The sequence below is a fragment of the Phyllobates terribilis genome, unplaced genomic scaffold (assembly GCF_046119375.1).
Source record: "Phyllobates terribilis strain yellow unplaced genomic scaffold, ASM4611937v1 Scaffold_2__4_contigs__length_985480577, whole genome shotgun sequence".
NCBI lineage: Eukaryota > Metazoa > Chordata > Amphibia > Anura > Dendrobatidae > Phyllobates > Phyllobates terribilis.
Genome location: NW_027362762.1, coordinates 176,019,693 through 176,040,725, shown reverse-complemented (window position 1 = coordinate 176,040,725; position 21,033 = coordinate 176,019,693). Strand labels below are relative to the sequence as shown.

The 21,033-nt window shown below is 39.0% G+C and overlaps 1 protein-coding gene across 2 annotated transcripts in view; it reads left to right on the top strand.

The window, feature by feature from the left end:
* GLI1 (GLI family zinc finger 1) overlaps positions 1 to 21,033 on the top strand; it is a 184,996-nt gene that overhangs the window by 9,250 nt on the left and 154,713 nt on the right. The window contains exon 2 of one of the 2 annotated variants that reach the window (XM_073663324.1): positions 19,127 to 19,274. The exons of the other annotated variant lie outside the window; for it this stretch is intronic. The gene's annotated coding sequence lies outside the window, so the exon portion shown is untranslated. The remainder of the gene's footprint in view (positions 1 to 19,126; positions 19,275 to 21,033) is intronic. 2 annotated transcript variants of the gene reach the window in all.

Here is a 21,033-nt window from a genome sequence, read left to right as displayed (position 1 = left end):
ACACAGCCTAAATATACTTTTATTGATATATATATACATATAAAAAGATCTGTATGAAAAACATGGGGGCAATTACACAAAAGAAATTTCATGATCAATGCATCAGGTATGGGATAAGTATGGTACAAATAGTCAGTATTAGGCTATGTGCCCACGATGCAGAAATGCTCCGGATTTTTCCTGAGCGTTTCTGCATCTCCCTGGCAGAAAAAACGCATGCGGATTGTACATGCGTTTTTCCTGCCAGGGACAAGCGGAAGTGAAGCGTTCTTCACATGCATTTTCCGCATGCGGGTTGACAAGCTCTTTCCAAGCGATTTTAGCATCACTTGGAAAGTGCTTGACAACTTGGTCACACTATATGCAACTGGCATGGATTTATATAGTGTGACCGAAAGAATGGTAAAAAATGAAAAATAAATATTATACTTACCTTCTGATGGACCCCAGTGTCCTTATCCGATCTGTCCTGGCTTGCCGGCAGCTCGCGGTGGTCTAAAAGGACCTGCCATGACGTAATTTAGTCATGTGACGGGTCACGCGACCGTCGACGTCAGCGGTCGCGTGACCCGTCACATGACTAAATTACGTCATGGCAGGTCCTTTTAGACAATCTCGAGCTGCTGGCAAGCCAGGACGGATCGGATAAGGACACCGGAGACCATCATAAGGTGAGTATAATGTATATTTTTTATTCTTTTTTTTACAGGTACCATGGTACCCGGGTCCGGAGGAGAGTCTCCTCTTCTCCAAACCCGGGAACCATCCGCACATTGAACCGCATGATATCCGCATGTGCACATGTAGTGATGCGGATGTCATGCATTCCAATGCAAGTCAATGGCAGCGAAAATGCTGCGATTCCGCAAAATAATTGGTAGTGCTGCGGATTTTTCTACAATGATAATCCGCAGCGGATTATCATTGGGGAACATGGCAGACCTTCTACCAAGCATTTTTTAAGCGTTTCTGCAGCGGAATTGGCGCTGCGGAGACGCTTAAAAAATGCATAGTGGGCACACAGCCTTAAATTCTCTACAAATTGAAAATGGCTGTATGCAAGACACAGGTGCATTTCAGTAAATTAGAATATCATCAAAAAGTAAATTTATTTCAGTTCTTCAATACAAGAATTGTAACTAAAGAAATCCTTAAATTTCAATGGTATTTAGTGATCACTTTGACACAATTAACGGCAGAATGATTAATTGTGGATGTAATTGGCAGCATTAAAGGGGCTTGACTATAAATAACATTTATCACAGGGTAGGTAAATGTTGGGGGCTCCACTGCTGGACATACAGGTGCATCTCACTAAATTAGAATATCATCAAAAAGTTAATTTATTTCAGTTCTTCAATACAAAAAATGAAACTCCTATATTAAATAGAGTCATTACAAACAGAGTGATCTATTTCAAGTGTTTATTTCTCTCAATGTTAACGATTATGGCTTACCGCCAATGAAAAACAATTATTTTATCCGTAATGTGTGAAATAATTAGTGCAGAAATTTACTGATCTGTCAAAACAGCCATGTACATTAGATTTAAGGGGTTGGTCAACAAAAGACATTTCTCACCATCACCAAAGCACAGGATAAGTGATAAATGTGTAGTCTTTAGGGGCACACCTCTGCGACCCTAACCTATCTAAGAAACAGTACACTTGTCTTTTTCCATCATTAGCATAGACACTGAATGGAGTGTTAGTGTGCAAATCACCACACCTTCATTCAAATGGAGTACAAGGAACCCCTGTTCCCGTTATTGGTGGGGGTCCCAACAGGTGATACATTTATCCCTTAACTTGTGGATTTGTTATGAATGTTATTTATTGGCCAACACTTTAAGGTAAGCCAAACCAGTTATTTTGAAAGGGACTGGTTGACTGTCTAAATTGTATAAGGGTGACCAGTCCTTACCCAGCAAGAAAGACCGGGCTGTTGGATTTCAGCATATCAGATGCTTTTGTTCTCAAAACAGTAAATCAGTAAATAATTCAGGAGTCACCCAAGCCACAGGTTTGGTAGAGATAAATGTCAGCCAACAGCTCTATAGCGTATATTGCCAGTTTTACCCTTATATATTTATTATATTACTAAATATAACTTATATTAAAGTCCACAACCAAGATCTTGTAAACCAGAAGACCTACTATGTTTAATCCGAATGTTGGTAATGACTATTGGGCATATGCAGAGAGGATATAGGGTTAGTTTACAAATCTATGCTATATTTCCATGTGACCTGATAATCATTTCACACATTTAGGAAGTCCACTTAAAAAATCTTAAAAAAAACCTAATCTGAACTATCTGGGCACTTGTTGCTCTACACCTGGAACCATTTGTACACCTATTCACATGCAAGGAAAGTCCTGCCCTGGGGGGCTATTGTTTCTCTACATTCATCAGACACATAACAAAAGGTTACATTAGGAAGCTTGCTGCTGCAAATTAGTCAGTATCCCACACATGACATTCCAGCATTAACCCAATTTCAGTAGGACTTCATGTTATGCCTTAAGGAGAGGTGTCAAGTAGTTAATTGTGATTAGAAGTCATTGTATTAACTGATGGGAGGTTCTGGAATACTGATTGCCATCATGGATACTTTAGACAGGATGGACTCTGCCCAGGGGAGCAACAGGCATTCCTGGGATGACTAGACTAAGCTGAGAAAGGTTGGGACAAGGTCACTTTTAAAGGTTCAGGAAACAACCTCTGGAGGCAAATTAAGAGATGTCCAAAAAGCCAGTTATAGACCTGTTAAATGTCAGTCTATGGTCAGTCACTATGTACAGTAATGTTGTGCCTGACTAAACTTGATATGATGGTAACCGATAGTCTGGTGGAAGATAATAGTTTAGAAGAAGCTTAGCTGACTGCATGCAAGCTATGATCTAAAACCGCAAAGCCGGAAATATTCAGGTACAATTTAGTACTTTTACACACTCTACAAATGCTTCAAGGTCATTAAAGTAGTTGCCCCATATGGGCTCCCGAGAATTCAGCTGATCTATAACCTTAATGAGACAACCTCTGTAGGACACCTCAAAACTGTTTTGTGACTTAGTAAACCTGCAAAAAAAAAATGCCGGTTCTTATTTGCCCCTATATCCTATAGGATGGAAGAGCAAAATTACCCTCCAGCTACTTCGTGTTCGTAGAAAAAAACTGTATGCCTAGTCATGTCATAATTTGTATTATCTTTTTAATGTTTCATACAGGCGACATGTCCTTATAGATTTTCAGCTTGTTAGAAATAGGGACACGTAATGTACTTTGTGTGCTCAGCTGTTCCAATTGTCACCATGTATATGGCACTGAAAGAAGAATGTCCCCATACAGTGTCTAGGATCTCTCCATTGACCTATTATGTTAATTGATTGTATTGTTCTTTAGCAGTTCTTTCTACCCATAGTAAAATAATGCATTGTTCTTCATCTCTTTTCTCTTTACTTCTTGCAAATTCCCATCACTAGTGAAGAGAGGTTAGGTGTCTCTAACGTTTTCTTGGAAAAGACAAAGATATTATATAGCTTTAAAAATGTACCAATCCGCAATGTCATGTGATCTAGGGCCATGGATGCTCAACATTTTATTAAATGGCAATTCTCTTGCCAGTATACCATAGAGCTAGAACCCTAAATGAACTGGGTCCAAATTAAATTTGTTCACATATTTTCACACTACATGAAAATCAAATAGGATTAGGGTTCTCCAGTTAGTAAAGCATCTGCAATGACATCGTTATAAATATTTTTGACATTTTATTGAAGTAATTCTTCTTGGGTTTGGCAAACTGATATTCAGACACTGATAACTTTATTTCTTTTTGAAACCATTGCAGAGGAGACAAAAATCCTCATCTTCGACTTGTGTCCTTAGCTGTACCCTTCATAGCAGAACCGTCCTGTGAGAGGTTATTTTAGAGGAAACTTTCACTTCGCCCTGTGAGTGCTGTGTTTGAGTTTGTATTGCAGGCACTAAGAGCTAAGTCCTTCAACAAACACTCAGTACCAACAAGGGAAGCAGCTTTCTCTTATGCTCTTTGTTGACTTGCTTTCTTATATACTTTTGCAGTAAAGTTATCGCTTTTTAAAGGCAAGTGATTAAGTGGCTCTTTTGCCATGGCTCCTCTCCGCTGACCCATGTGTTGAAGAGCTGATCCTTTTCATATATACAGTAAACGCTTCTCATGACTTTGCCCTTGGGGTTTTTTTTTATGTGAATTGTCTTGAAAGCACTTGGAGCTCCTATAAATGGGTATTCCCATCTCCAAGATCCTATCCCAATATGTAGTAGGTGTAATAATAGTAATATTAGCAAATATCTCCAATTAGAAATGTAGTATAGTATTTTTGATTCACTATCTCTCTTTCCTCATGGGCAGGCATCACAGGACCTTAGGTATCCATGGTTACATCCACTGATGAAGTCACAGTTAGTTATCTAGTTGCTAGTGGTCGTAACCATGGATACCTAAGGTCCTGCGATGCCTGCCCATGAGAAAAGAGAGATAGTGAATTAAAAATACTATACTACATTTCTAATTGGAGATATTTGCTAATATTACTATTATTACACCTACTACATATTGGGATAGGATCTTGGAGATGGGAATGCCCCTTTAACTCAATAGCATGATATTCTTTCCCAGCCACAAGAATCTATTGAATGATCAAACCATTTGGCCCAAATGGACAAATCAATATAATGATGTCTATAGAATTGATTAATAACACAAATATATCAATTTTTACATTTAAAGGGGTTGTCTGGGCTAAAAGGAATGGCGGTCAGGTATGCGATATGCATACTCCCGGCCAGAACCTGTCTAGTGCGCGCGGCCTCACTCAATACACTTGAATTAAGCAAGGCTGCACCCACTGGACAGCCGAGCCCACTAGATGGGGCGCAGTATCGTTCTTTACACTTTTATTGAGTGAGGTCGCGGGAATATGGATATCGCACACCGGACCCCCGTTCCCAGGTCAGAGAATGGTGAATTCTTGCAGCTCACAGTACGTGCGCTGGGAGGATTCAAAAGTCTGCAATCACACAGACTGACTGCAGACTTTTCATTTTAGACCGGACTATCCCTTTACTATGGTGTCGTCATTCTCTTTGACCCAGCTAAGATTAGCTCACTGGTAGTAGTAGCAATGGCAGCATTGCTCGGAGATTGTTTAGTTACCTTAGGCTTCTTTTCTTCGACTTAAATTGACTTTTATCTTGTGTTTTTCATAGGATTTTGTTTCCTTTATACATAGATTTCCCATTCTTAGGCTAAGTCTACACAGCGGCTTGTGGCAGTGTGACATAAAGCCACATTTTTAGGCTGCTCAAATTGCAAATAATAATAGTGAATGGGGATGCACAAAAATCCAGCCGGTGTCACATGGTAACTTGTGGGGGCAAAAAAGTGATCACTTTCACTGGGACACACAGACACAAGTCACTGTGTAAGGTAGCCTTAGGTGAAACATTATGCATTTAAAAGGGCTGTCCAATTTCACCAATTACCTGTCCACAGACTCAGTTAGGTCTAAAAAACAAACAGATTTACTTTCCTTCCCCGGTACAGTGCTGAGTCTTAACCATTTTCCCAGTATTTATCATTTGACTGACGCTGCAACAACATCGCTGCAGCCAATCACTGATCTCAGGAGTGTTACTTTTTATAATTCTATGGCATTTTCTCCAACAAGCTTCCAGTCTGCCTTGTGTGGTCCATTTTTAATATTTTCATATTACATTTATCATGCCCCAGAAGAAGCAGGGCGGAACACGCATCGTGGGGGAGAGACATAGTGCCTGACAAATTGCTGCAGTGGAATATTCATGCTATAAGGAATTACTACCCACATACAAGTTTGACTATACTGCAGGCTGCACCTACATGGTAATTTGAACCTTAGCAGACTAAAAGAATGGTGGGAAATTGGATAAAATGTATTTGTTAGACTGTTACCATTTCTTCACCTATACTATGCTTATACGTTTGCACATTTCTACGATCAGGTCACATTTCATTGACCTGATCTGATCAGGCTTATTCTGTATCCCTGTTTGTGAGACACGTTTCGTTTTTAGTGTTTTAATTTTAATTGATTTATTTATTCAATAATATATTAGACCAATAGGATTTTTTGTTGTCTTTTTTTTGGGCTGTTTCTTTTCTTTAATGAAGGAGGTCCACAAATACATGCAGAATTCATCTGATGAGTCACTTATTTTCAAAATTTTGGTTATACTTAACATCTTAAACTCAAGGTATTTATTCCACCTTTAATTTACTGATAGCATGGGAAATAGTAAGGGCCATTGCTTCTCAATATACACAAGTCAGTATTTGGTCAGCTAGCCATTTTCCTGTAAGTTCAGTTGCCTTTCTTCTTGTTTTTTATTTGTATATTTTTGGGGTCTGTAGATTGTCTGTAAACAACCTGGAATGGAGCTCATTCATCAGACTTGGAGGTTATGACATGTGAGTTTCCACAGCTCATTGAGAAAACGTCGCTCTCAACGTTCAGCCTTTGAACAAGCAGGAAGCAACATGTTCTTTTTTTTTTTACAATTATGTATCAAACATGAAGTTCATGTCCACCACTGAAACCAAGAAAGAAACATGCAACAGATGGTAAATAGGCCTTGTAAACCACACATCAAAGACAGTGATGGATATTTTCATAATCTCAATTTATTTTCCAGCTGGAAGGAGACTATGTAAAATCAAATAGTTTAAGTTCTTCTATTGCTGCGGACAGATATAATTGTTTTATACTTTCAGAAATGATACATTTTACATTATGCTATCTATTTGCTCCCTACCTAGAACAATATCAGACTTAACTTAGAAAGTAAAACCCTACTGAGCACTGACATCACTTGATTCATGTCTTAAGATTCACCAACCATCTGGTGGTAGAAGGCTTTATTAGGGTTGGTGTCCCTTAGAAAGGGCTTAGGAAAGAATCCCTCAGAAAAGTCTGAAAATCCCTCATCAATGTGTTGTAAACACCTAGATAAGTAATTGTATGGCACACCCCAATTCTAGGAGGAAACCTTCTATTATAAACTCTTAAATCCTTGTGTCAACTTATTAGGAAGGTGTGAACAACTGGTGTGATTCTGCCTTTCTCCTAAGATGTTGTGCAGGAAGCATCTGCTTCATAACGGAATGGTAATTTGACAGTAACTGATCTCGGACAGATAATACTCATTTAACATAAGTCCTGTATCCACTTCTTATCGGCTTGTGGACAGTTCAGAATGTAATGATTTTATATTGTAATTCTCTCCAGATATCGGACTAAATACTATAAGATCTTTGCATGAGGTCTTGCTCACCAGTGACTGGAAATGGAACTTTGGTACATCTGGAACTTTACAATTTTTTCTTAGAAACCAATGTAGTTACTAGAAGACCATTGAGTTGTCTTCTAATGATGTTTGACTATCATGCTATATTGTGCAAACGTGGAAGCCAAAGCTGTGATTCTGACTGCCACAAAGGCAAAGGTAAAAAAAGATCATAGTTCTATAAGATACTTGGAGTGACACGCATTTGCAGTACTTTTGTCTATTTTGTCTATACAAGTCTGTATTCAACTCTATGTAACTGCAGACTTGTGAATCCTCACAGTGCGCACACTACACGTTGTGAGGATTCTTCGCTTCCGGCACTAAGAGGGACAGGCTCATGACAGCAAGTATACAATTTGCATACATGCTGTTACGTGCCGACTAGACTTGCGCGACCTCACTCAATAGAACTGTATTGAGCGATACCAGACACGTCTAGTTGGAATGTGACTGGAAGTAAACAAAGCGTGTTCTGTGCTGTGTAAGCAATGAGCGCAGTGTGTGTGCTGCGAGGATTCACAAGTCTGGAGTCACATAGAGTGACTGCATACTTGTAGCCTAAGGCCAGACAATCCCTTTAACCCTCTATGTAAATCAGGCAGGCCTTTGGTGTGACTTATATGGAGACACTTAGGCACATTGTAATTGCATAGTAAATGAGTTGTTGGCTTTCAATCTTTAGAGGAGTTGAGGTTGATGTACTTACTTTAAAACTTCAAGTTAGAATGGCTGAATATTTCCAATATTAAGATGAGCAATTTATCCAGCTAGATCTGGACTCATATCATGCTAATTTTAATATCAGGCATGGAAAACTTTTTGGACTCCCAGGAACAATACAAATGAACCACAAATTCCCATTGTAAAATATGTCAGAGAACCTCCCTTGCCCTTTTCCTCTCCTGAGTGTGCTGAGAAAGCATGCATATTATTGTGAAGAGCATTGCTTGTATACAGTTTAAATATCATTTGTACACAGTACAGTATATTAGATTTCAGTGCAACATCTTGGCACTGTACATAGTATTAAGTACTGTAAGGCGTATTTTTGTGGTACAGTATAATTTACTATTTGGTCATGTTTTGGGGATTTATTATATTAATTAGTGTTATTTATTGCTGCATCATTTAGACACTGTGGTCTTATATTGTGGCTTTCGGGGGCACTGGTAGGGGGTTTGCAATTCCAAAAACAGCAATGAAATGGTTTCTTTCCACCCCAAAAAATAATTAAAATTAATTGATAAATATGTGTCTCAAAATGGTTCTATTAAAAGTATGACTCGTCCTGCAAAAAAAAAAAAAGATCGCATTCAGTTATGTTAACAGAAAGCTAAAGAAAAAATTATAATTCTTTAAATGAGGCAATGAAAAAAAAGCTCTTGTGGGCTTTAAAGGACCACTCCGGTGACTTTTTTTATATATCCCTTTGGCAGTAATGATGTGAGCATGTGTAATGAGTGCAGTAATACACTCACCAGCCTCGATCTTCTACACTACATGCCGATTCGTTTCGGCATCACATAACCAAATATGTAATCTGCAGTATCACACCGTGTCTGCTGTGAGGATCGGCGGTTACTGTTACAATGAGGTTCTGTAGCCTCGCTCAGTATCGTTCTGAATCCCACAGACTTGCATTGAGAATATGTAAAAAGTGACCTTCGCTCCACACCGAAGACACTGGGTGATTCGGCAAGTCACAAATGTGGTCTTTTGACGCCGGAGTGGACCAGAGTGCCACTGAAAATAGAAAAAAATGGCGACTAGTGAGTATGTTACTGCACTCATTACTCATACACACCTAATTGCTACCAAAGGGAAAAATAAAAAATGTCACCGGAGTGATCCTTTAATATTAAAATAGGCTCAATCGTTAAGGGGTTAATATGTGACCATAATAAAGCCGGCCTCAGAAAGCTCCAGTAATTTAAATTTCCAAATCATTTTTCTGTTTTCCAGTTTCTTCAGCCCATAGGCTTGCACTAGATAAAAATAATAAGATTAGCATTACTCGTCTTCCCCAGCTCCAGCGTCAGCTCTTTGCCGCTACTCCAAGTTATTGTTTTACAGTCTGCAATGGTGATGTAATGACTACAGTGCATGTGACCGCTGCAGCTAATCAATGCTCAAACAGCTCTATGTAGATGTTGTGAGCTTTGCTGCAGTGGTCTCGTGCATTGTAGTTGTGGTGATCGGTGCGGCCTGTAAACAGTCACCTGGAGCAGCGGTGGAGAGCAAGAGCTGGTGCGGGAGAAAGTAAGTCATGCTGATTTTATTATATTTTGCTAGTGAAAACCTATAGACGGAGGATTCTACGATTCTTACAAACAGAAATACCCTTTAAAAGAACTTGAATGGTGTAAGTACAGACTATTTTGAGGTGGAGTATGAGTGTAATATATGTTGTAATGTTGGTCGTATTTGCTGAGATTTTATATTTTGTCAGTATGTGCAGTAAGCGTAGTCGTAGTCTGTTGCTAAGAAGCAACTGGGAGTTTGTGGTCTGTTCCAGAGATTGCGAATATCATTCATCAAATCTCCTTGAAAATTTCAGCTTGGCTAAATTTACTATTGCGCATTTGCTCTTCAGCTATAACCACTGATACTACAATGCTTGGTTTTAGTTCATTTCAATATGCGTTGACTTTTGTGGGGTTTACAGGGGGGTAAGTAATGGTAAAGGCTGCCACTTGGCTGAACTTCTACAGCTATCAGAGTCTGCCTGCTATGGGAATAACGTGAGGATTAAAATCCACACTAATACATGTAATCTCCCAAAAATGTACACATAGGCACATGTTCCCCTATCATAGAGCATACTCACAAGAAGGTGTATATAGGCAAATACATAACCTGCCCTGTTTTCGTCTGCCTTTCTTTTGCCTTCTTGGACCACCCTGAATACTCACTGGCTCTGTGCCCCTTTACTCTACAGGATCAAATTCCTTACAGACTCCCTGAACCATACACAATCTGCTTTCAGGCAGCTGTCTATCCTGCAGAGATTAGTAGCTCAGGAGAGCTCTGAGGAGGGGCGCACTGAAAAAAAAAAAAAGAGAAGGGGGGGGGCCTTCCACACTTCTAGGAAAGTTCACAAGGCAGTCTGTGTTTTGACAGGGAAAGGGATAGTAAATTAGAACCATCAGAAAAGTATGCATTGTCATTAATGCTGATGGGCGCTCAGGAGGTACCAATTAAGTGCGGCTAATAAATACAATAAGAATGCTCTGAAAATACCGTCTCGAGAAGGGCAGTTTAGTCTACAAGAACATAATGGTTTGCTTGGCAAGTCTCGAAAATGCTTTAAAGGGAACATGTCAGGATCATTTTACTACTGAAGCCGGTATAAAAGTGATACCTCTTTTGTATAATCCAATATGCTTGTGCTGAGAAATCAAGCTTTATTACTTAAAGTGCTTAGTGGGTGTTTCCATATGGTCCAACTCCCTCGACACACCCCCACTCCACTTCCAGGCTAATTTGCATGTGGATTCTAAGCTCGATTTTTCAGCACTGTCACATTGAATTAATGCAAAATAGGCATTGTTTTTATGGTTGTACTAAGACTTAATCAGAAGTAAATCCATCCTGACAGGTTCTCATCGAATAATGACCCATTGTGTAAATCAGGTTTTTGTGTTACGTGTATTTTTTCCATATTGTACTCATTATTAAAAATACAGGTTATAAATTTTGTAATTTTCACACTGGCTACTGGGCTTTTTTAGATGCTAACTTCATGTTGTTTCATGATATCAACATGCACATTAGCCACATTGAAGAGACTGGAGCCCTATCGTTTATATTGAAGCATCTAATGAGTGTGTGTAAATGTCATTGTGAGGGGAGGGGGAGCCAGGTCAGCTGTGATGTTGTGTATTCTGATTGGTGGATCCTATTTTATTAGCTGTTTACCCAGATAACTCTCATAGTAACACTGCCCCTGATGATAAGGATATGCTGTAAACTCCTCCTGAAAGCACAGTAAGTATAGAGTCTAAATTAACCCAAGTGGCCAGTCTGAAAATTGCAAGATTATTAACTTGTTGTTGTTTTTTTTTAATAAAGATCAAGATATGAAAAAAATTGCAAACATTAAAAAAAAAATACATGTAGCACAAAAACCTGATTTCATTTTTTTTTTTCTGATAACACATTCCCTTTAAAGGAAACTCAATTTCATATGTATTTCTCATAGATATTTAATAAATCCAAAGCTATGTTCTGGGATATAATGTAGCTGGGTAATAATGCGTAGAGTATAGAACACCCTTAGGCACAGTTATAAGTTATAAGGGGCAAAATTCATAAAGGTCCAAAGGGGATGTTCTTCAGCTCCAAAGTAAAGTAATTAAAACTTGGCCTTTAATCATATAAGATGAAAAAATTGTCTGAATGTGAACTTATTAAAAAAAAAACAATGCTGACGCGTTTCGGGTAGTAAAAATCTTTAATCAGACACCTAGACCACAGATTGTCTACCCTGCAAGTTTTCTTGGCATACTTATCACTAGCACATGGTTGGTGAGCTAAATTGACACTTTTTCTATTTTTGGCAGAATTCATAGTTGAATCCAGACCCTGGCACCTAAGGGGCCAAGAAGCTCCTCTGTCTCATAAGAAGACACCAGTATGATACATGAAACATAACGAATGGGAGGTTTTTACAGATATTGCAATGAAATGGTATTTTATATTATGTATGTAAATCCTCTTCATGTGTACAGCACCCAGGAATTAACCGTTCTTTAAAAATATTATTATTATTAATAATAATAATAATAATATATGCATTAAGTGTACCAGTATATTTGGTCCATAGGTTTGCAGATGTTAATACGTTTTCTTTATTTTTATATCACAGGAGTTAGCAATATAATATAATTTATATATTTATGAAATATATTAATATATGATCAATATAATATGATTTCCGTACCTGACTGAATTGGGCTGGATTCAGATCATGGAAATAGGGAAATGTTATTTTCTGGACAACTAGGGCTAAACCAATCAGTCTGACCCCAGGGGGTTGTTTGAAAAAGGGAAAAAACAGAGGTCATGACTAGAAGTAGCACATGGAGACAGAAGGAGGAGGGTTACTCACAGATGTGTATAAGGGCTGCTCAAGAGGTCACACACAATATAATGACTATGAAATAATTTCTGGGTGTCCATAGATTAGACCATAGATTCAAGGACTAATTGATTTCAGGTAGTTACTTTAAACACACACATTTGTCAGTGTTTGTCCACTTTCTAGATCTTGGATAACATGTAGGATTTAGGGACTATATCACCAAAGAATCATGCCAAGTACAAAAAGGCTCCCATAATAGATTGCAAGCCAAAAATATAGCTATTTGCAGCAATTCTGTATGAAAAGTATATTCAAACAGGATTGTGGAAATCATATAAGCGTGCATGTCAGACTGAGTAATGTATGTAAAGGGGTTTTTAACCTGATCACTTTTATTTTAAAGAAGCTTTTCAGCAGGCTCTAAAGAGAGAAAAAATAAAAATCAAAAAAAGCATATCCACCCTACTTATCCACACTGTACCTCTTCTATGCTGCCAGGGTTATCGGCTGGTCTCATTGTTTCCTTGTCCAGCGGGACTTACATCTGACTGCTACAGCCAATCACTGACCGCCATGGTGACCAATGCCAGTTATTGGCGCCAGCAATCGAATGTCCGTACAACTGGAACAGGCCGTACATAGTCAGTGTAACTTTTTAGTAGTATAAAGTAGAGAATCTAATGAAAATTCATATACTGAGCAATAAAGCTTATTACAATGATTCTATTACCAATGTAGTCCATGCAGTGGGATGGCCTGAAAGCTGTCTCTCATAGGTATACGTTGGAAAAGGCTCCTAATATATGCTAGCAAAATGGGCTGAAAATCTGATGTGAATAGAGCCATTACTGTTAGGAGTGTGCCTGACAATAATCTGATTACCGGTCTTCAAAAAACACCAGAATTATGAATGTATATATATTTCTATATATATATGTATACTGTAGAACTGTGTGCAAATGAAATACACACCATCAAATGTGCCCAATGTTAAAATATTTGTATTCTCCAGCAATCCTAGAACGCCAAGAACAAATGAGATGGTAAAAACAATGGCTGACAATCCAAAACATTCTGTCACTGTGATCAGTCATTAGCAGATTACAATGATTTCACGCAATTCATTGTTCTCATTGCAATGTGCACATTGTAGTTTCAGACTCAAGTAAGCAAAATCATGAAGGGATACATTGGGAAACAAGGAGAATAGAAACACGTGTGATACAAATCAAAATATGTGTAAAGGGCTTATTCACATGTCAGTATTTGGTCAGTATTTTTCATCAGTATTTTTGTGTGCCAAAACCAGGAGTGGAACTTACCGAAAAAAACTATAATTGAAAGATTGACTCATGTTCTGTATTTTGGAGGCACTCCTGGTTTTGGCAAATATTGATGAAATACTGATGTGTGAATAAAGCCTAAAACTTTAGATTCTTCAACGAACCCCCCTTTCACTCCTTTGACAGCTTTATATCCCCTTGGCATTCTTTCATGCATCTACATCAGGTAATGACCTGGAATGGTTTCCAATGAACAGGTATGCCTACTCAGGAGTTTAGTTGTTGAATCACCGGCCTGGTGTTTGCGACCATCATATAACAGCCATCATAAACAATGCACATACAAATAGCAGACACATCTCAACTGTCCAGAGGAAACTGCGAAAAGAAGACTTTTATGGTGGAACTGCTGCAAAGAAGCCTCTACTGAGAACCGCAAACAAGAAGAGGCTTGTTTGGGCCAAGGAACACAAGGACTGGACATTAGATCAGTGGAAATCTGTACTGCAGTCTGATGAGTCAAAATTTGAGATTTTTGGTACCAACTGCCATGTCTTTGTGAGACGCAAAAGTGGTTTCTACATATATAATTCCCACCTGAAGCATGGAGGGGAATGTATGATGGTGTGAGGTGATTTAATGGTGACACTGTTGGTGATTTATTCCAAATTTAAGGCACACTTTCCCAACATGAATACCAAAGCATTCCATCTGGTTTGCTTCTAGTGGGACCAACATTTGTGTTGCAACAGGACAATGACCCAAAACACACCTCCAGGCTATTTAAGAGCTATGTGACCAAGAAGGAGAGAGATGGAGTACTGCGTCAGAGATGGAGTACTGCGTCAGATGACATGGCCTCCAAAATCACCTGACCTCAGCACAATTGAGCAAATGAGATGGTTTGGGATAAGATGGATCACACAGTGAAGGCAAAGAAGTCAACTAATGCTCAGCATTTCTGGGAACTCCTTCAAGACTGTTAGAAAAGACATCCCAAGTGACTATCTGCTTCAGAAAATACCAAGGGAGTGTACAGCTGTCACCAGACTAAAAGGTGGGGTACAATGAGTAATCTATGTTCTAAAACATATTCTAAATTGTTTCACACGTGCTTCTTTACTATTTGTTTCTATATGAGTTCTGTCTTGGTTTTGCTGCCTTGTGTCTAAATCTACAATGTGCACATTTCAATGCAAAAAGGGAAAACCTCTGCATGGACAGGTGTGTCCAAACCTCTGACCGACACTGTATGTGCATCAGGTCAGGCTCATTAAGAAGTAAAACTGACCTTAGTTTATAATCACTGCATCACTGTAAGATGTAAGTTTTATTGCAGTCTGTGATGAGACGGTCATTTTGCTAATGATGGGAAAGGGTAGTAATTAATGGTCACCTGCTGTGATTTCACACAATTTATATAAATACTCTCCATGGTTTTTGGAAGTCAACACACTCGCTCTCATAAATATTTTTGCTCATTAAGCATTGACATGTTATCAGTTTAATTTAATTCCTCCTCTCCTCCACTGGAAGTTACGTAAAGGAGCTGTTTTGCTATTTAGTCAAAGAAATGTGTTTACAGTTGTCAGGAACCCTCTTTTGATACCTTATCATACAATATCTAACTGCATATTCTAACCCCTTTCAGTCCTCTTCTTCCATGACCCAGAATTTTTTTTCCATCAACATAGCCATATGAGGGCTTGTTGTTTGTGGCACCAGTTGTAGGCTTGAGTATATAATGTATTGAAAAACTAAAACTGGGGAAAAACAATCAGAATGGGATGAAAAAACTTAACTCCATCTTGTTTTTGGGCTTTATTTATATAATATTCAGTTTGCGACAAATTTGAACATATGACATGATTTTTTAGGTCAGTATGATTATGAGGTTACGAAAACATAACATATTTTGTAACCATGTTAAAAATAATTGGTTTGTGTCATCACCTCTGAGACCCATATCTTTTTTTTTTTTTCAACGGAGCGGTATGAGGACTTGTCTTTTGCATGTTGAGCTGTAGTTTTTATTGGTACCATTTATTGGTACTTGAAATTTTGCTGGCTTTTTATTATACAACCCCTGGCAAAATGTTGTTGAAAAAAAGCAGATCACAGACATGGCACAAAACTAAAGTAATTTCAAATGGCAACTTTAGGGCTTTAAGAAACACTAAAAGAAATCAAGATTAAAAATGTGGTACTCAGTAAGAGTAATTTTTTTCAGACCAAGCAGAGGGAAAAAATTATGGAATCACTCAATTCTGAGGAAAAAATTATGGAATCACCCTGTAAATTTTCATTTCCAAAACTAACACCTCCATCAAATTAGATCTGCTCGTTAGTCTGCATCTAAAAAGGAGTGATCACACCTTGGAGAGCTGTTTCACCAAGTGGACTGACATGAATCACGGCTCCAACACGAGAGATGTCAATTGAAACAAAGGAGAGGATTATCAAAGTCTTAAAAGAAGGTAAATCATCACACAATGTTGCAAAAGATGTTGGTTGTTCACAGTCAGCTGTGTCTAAAATCTGGACCAAATACAAACAACATGGGAAGGTTGTTAAAGGCAAACATACTGGTAGACCAAGGAAGACATCAAAGCGTCAAGACCGGAAACTTAAAGCAATATGTTTCCAAAACAGGAAATGCGCAACAAAACAAATGAGGAACGAATGGGAGGAAACTGGAGTCAATGTCTGTGACCGAACTGTAAGAAACCGCTTAAAGGAAATGGGATTTACATACAGAAAAGCTAAACATAAGTCATCATTAACACCTAAACAGAAAAAAAACAGGGTTACAATGGGCTAAGTAAAAGCAATCGTGGACTGTGGATGACTGGATGAAAGTCATATTCAGTGATGAATCGTGAATCTGCATTGGGCAAGGTGATGATTCTGGAACTTTTGTTTGGTGCCATTCCAATGAGATTTATGAAGATGACTGCATGAAGAGAACATGAGAATTTCCACAGTCATTGATGATATGGGGCTGAATGTCAGGTATAGGCACTGGGGAGATGGCTGTCATTACATCTTCAATAAATGCCCAAGTTTACATTGATATTTTGGGCAGTTTTCTTATCACATCAATTGAAAGGATGTTTGGGGATGATGACATCATTTTTCAAGATGATAATGCATCCTGCCATAGAGCAAAAACTGTGAAAACATTCCTTGAAAGAAGACCCATAAGTTCAATGTCATGGCCTGCAAATAGTCCGGATCTCAATCCAATTGAAAATCTTTGGTGGAGGTTGAAGAAAATGGTCCATGACAAGGCTCCAACCTGCAAAGCTGATCTGGCAACAGCAATCAGAGAAAGTTGCAGCCAGATTGATGAAGAGTACTGTTTGTCACTCATTAAGTCCATGCCTCAGAGACTGCAAGCTGTTATTAAAGCCAGAGGTGGTGCAACAAAATACTAGTGATGTATTGGAGTGTTCTTTTGTGTGTTTGTTTTTCATGATTCCATAATTTTTTCCACAGAATTGAGTGATTCCATAATTTTTCCCTCTGCTTGGTCTGAAAAAATTACCCTTACTGAGTACCACATTTTTAATCTTGATTTCTTTTAGTGTTTCTTAAAGCCCTAAAGTTGCCATTTGAAAGTACTTTAGTTTTGTGCCATGTCTGTGATCTGCTTTTTTTCAACAACATTAAACAACTGAATGAACATCCTCTGAGCCCGGTGATTCCATAATTTTTGCCAGGGGTTGTATATTTGAGGGAAGTGCGGTGACCAAAAAAAGTTAAACCTGTCGGTTTTATTTTTTTCTTTATGGCATTTACCATATTATGGGTAAATTATTTTTATACTTTGACACATAAGACTTTTACAGATGCAGCAATACCAAATACCCTCATCTTTAAGGTTTTTTTTATGTCTTTATTTTCAGATAGTTTTGATTGCTGTTATAGGTAGGTGTGTAACACAGCACCTGCCTCGTGAGCCCGCTCTATACACCCGCACCCAACTTGTGACATACATATGTTTCACATGGCAGTATGGGGTTAGGGTGTGACTACATGGCCTCAGTATTTTGTTTCATAATCTTGGGGCCACTGGCCACCACAAGTAGCACCATGTAGTTTAGGCTTATTGCATATGCTATGGGGACATAAGGGGCTGGCTATGGGGACATTACAAGAGGGGTTGGCTGTGGGGGACATTACAAGAGGGTCTGGCTATGGGAACATTGCAAGAGGGGCTGGCTATGGGAACATTACAACAGGGGCTGTGAGGACATAAGAGGGTGACCATACTTTATTGGGTGCTGCTGGTCACCTTATATTAGGGGCTGTGTTGACCATATTGTATAGGAGGCTGTATGGGACATTATACTAAAAATGAAAAAGTTCATCCAGCTCACCATATGAAGTGGAATTCCTCAGGACGTGCAGGGATTTCGAGCCTGTGTTGGCAGCAGGGTGGATCAATGGCAGGAAAGAGAGATTTATCCAACACAAAATCCAGCGAATTAATTAAAAACTTGAAATTTATTTAAACATGATTAAAAAGAGTACATGTTAAAAAATGTTCTAAACAGCATGCTATCTGATGCGTTTCGAACTGTGTGTTCTTATTCATAGTATCATGTCATCAGTACTATGAATAAGAACACACAGTTCGAAACGCGTCAGATAGCATGCTGTTTAGAGCATTTTTTAACATGTACTCTTTTTAATCATGTTTAAATAAATTTCAAGTTTTTAATTAATTCCCTGGATTTTGTGCTGGATAAATCTCTCTTTCCGGCGGGACATTATACTGGATATTGGGGGGCTGTGGTGAGAAACATTATGAGAAACATTATACTGTATATAAGAAGCTGTGGGGCCATTATACTGTATATATGACTGGGGGCCATAATACTGTATGTGGTGCTGTGGGGGGCTGTGGTGGACATCATACTGTGTAGGAGGACAGTGTGAGGAGGGGGTTCAGTTTGGAGAGGACAACATGGTGGGCTGGAGGAGGAAATAGTGTGAAAAAGGGGCACACTATGAATATGTAGAGGGGGCAATGTGAAATGTGGCGCAATATGGAGAGAGGTTAGCATGGGCAGGGGACAGTGTGGAGCTATAGAGAGTATAAGGGAAAACAGTGGAGAGGGGACAGTGATGGCATAGGCCATGGTTCATAGGGGCAGATGGTGTGGCTGTTATAGCTGATAATGGCAGTCAGTGGGGTTGTTGTAGCTGACAATGTCAGACAGTGGGTGGGTTATACCTCATTAAGGTGGACAGTGTGGCGGGTGGGTGTAGCGCATAAAGGCACATAGTGTGGAGGCCATATACCATGGAAGGTTTATTTAGGTGATAATATGGACAGATATATTTATGCAGAGGGCATTTTAATAACATTCTTATTTTTAAGGGCACCATATCGGCGTGTGCTGCAGAAGACTGGAGAAGAGAGAAGTCTACAGTGACAAGCTGCGGATGTGAAGAGTCACTATGGCATCTAAAAAAGATGGAGACTAAAAGAAAGAAACTACTCAATCAGAGAAAATGTCACCTATAAGGTACCTTGATGTAAATGTTTGCTTATTGATACTGACTACATCTCACCAGTACTGTGAGTCCTATATGGTCCACAGTCTAATAATGATTGATAACAACAATTCCCAACATCTCCGTACTTTTGTTAAGGACATACTGCGAGTTGTAGGTTCAAGAGATACGAATTTACTGCATATGGGCCTGACTTGACATTACAATTGATTGCTGTACTAAGCTTGGTGATGTATTCATGTACTGATGGTAATTCTGGTGATGTATTCATGTACTGATGGTGGTTCTAGTGATGTATTCATGTACTGATAATGGTACTGGATTTGTATTTATTCATTGACAGTGGATCTTGTGATGTATTCATGTACTGATGAAGGTTCTGGTGATGCATTAATGTACTGATAGTGGTTCTGGTGATGCATTTATCTGCTGATTATGGTTCTAGTGACCTATTAATTTACTGATGATGGTTCTGGTGCCGTTTTTATGTACTGATGATGGCTCAGGTGATGTATTCATGTACTGATGATGATTTTGGTTTTGCATTCATGTACTTATGATGGTTCTGGTGATGAATACATCACCAAAGCCATCAATAATACATGAATACAGCACCAGAACAACCATCACTACATGAAGATGTCTCCACAACCATCAGTGCAGGAATACGAAACCAGAATCACCATCAGTACATGAATACATCAACAGAAAAGCTATCCATACAGGAATATGGCACCAGAACCACCATCAGTTTTGTTGCAAACCGTATTTGTTGCATGATGGATATAAAAACCATCATGGGTATCCCTTTATAATGGGGTCTGTTTAGCTTCCATTGAGGTATCCGCCAAATGCTGCAAAACTAAAGGGTTTGTCTGGTCACTCTGTCTGACTGCAGACTGAGCGCACACACTGTGCACTGTGAGGATTTGCTAGTTTCTGAGTCGGAACCGCCGGGCACGTATGCATTATGCATACTCCAACCAGAGCCCGTCTAGTGGGTGTGGCATCACTTCACACACTTGTATCAAGTGAGGCCGTGCTCACTTGATGGCTGTATCACCATATGGGCTGCAGTCTCACTCAATACAAGTGAATGGAGCGAGGCCCTGCCCACAAGAAAGGTTCTGGCCGGAAGTATGCATAACGCATATGTACCCACCGGTCCCAGCTCAGAAATCGGCAAATCATCGCAGCACACAGTGCTTGCACTGGGGGAATTCATAAGCCTGCATTCACACAGAGACAATTTAGATCGGACAACCCCTTTAGTTGAAACCAAATGGCCCCCATTATAGTTAAGTAATATTAGTTTTCATGACTGTCCTTGGGTTTGACATTTAAAATATAGGATGTCAGGGATGAATATCACTATTTTTCCCTTGGTATCGTGTAAGTGGTCTGCAAGTAATGCATGATTCTATATCTAACTAAGAAAACACACTCCCTGTTGAGCCTCACCTCTAAAGTACACCACTTTTTTTTACTTTTGCTGGTACTTTTGGTGAAACAGGTAACAATTCTAGGGGAAGTGGTTGTCAGAGCTTGTTACCTGACCAATCGGGGATAGGGGTGGTGTGTTAGGGGTCCTGTTATCTTAGTCTCTGACCCATTCCTTTACATGGGGGCTGAGGCTTCATGTGGGGGAGTCATCTACTTCACCAGCCTGGGACACCAAAATACCTTAATTATTCCGTATCTAACTATGAAAACACTCTCCCGGTTTAGCCTCACCTCTAAAATACGACACTATTTTGACCTTTGCTGGTA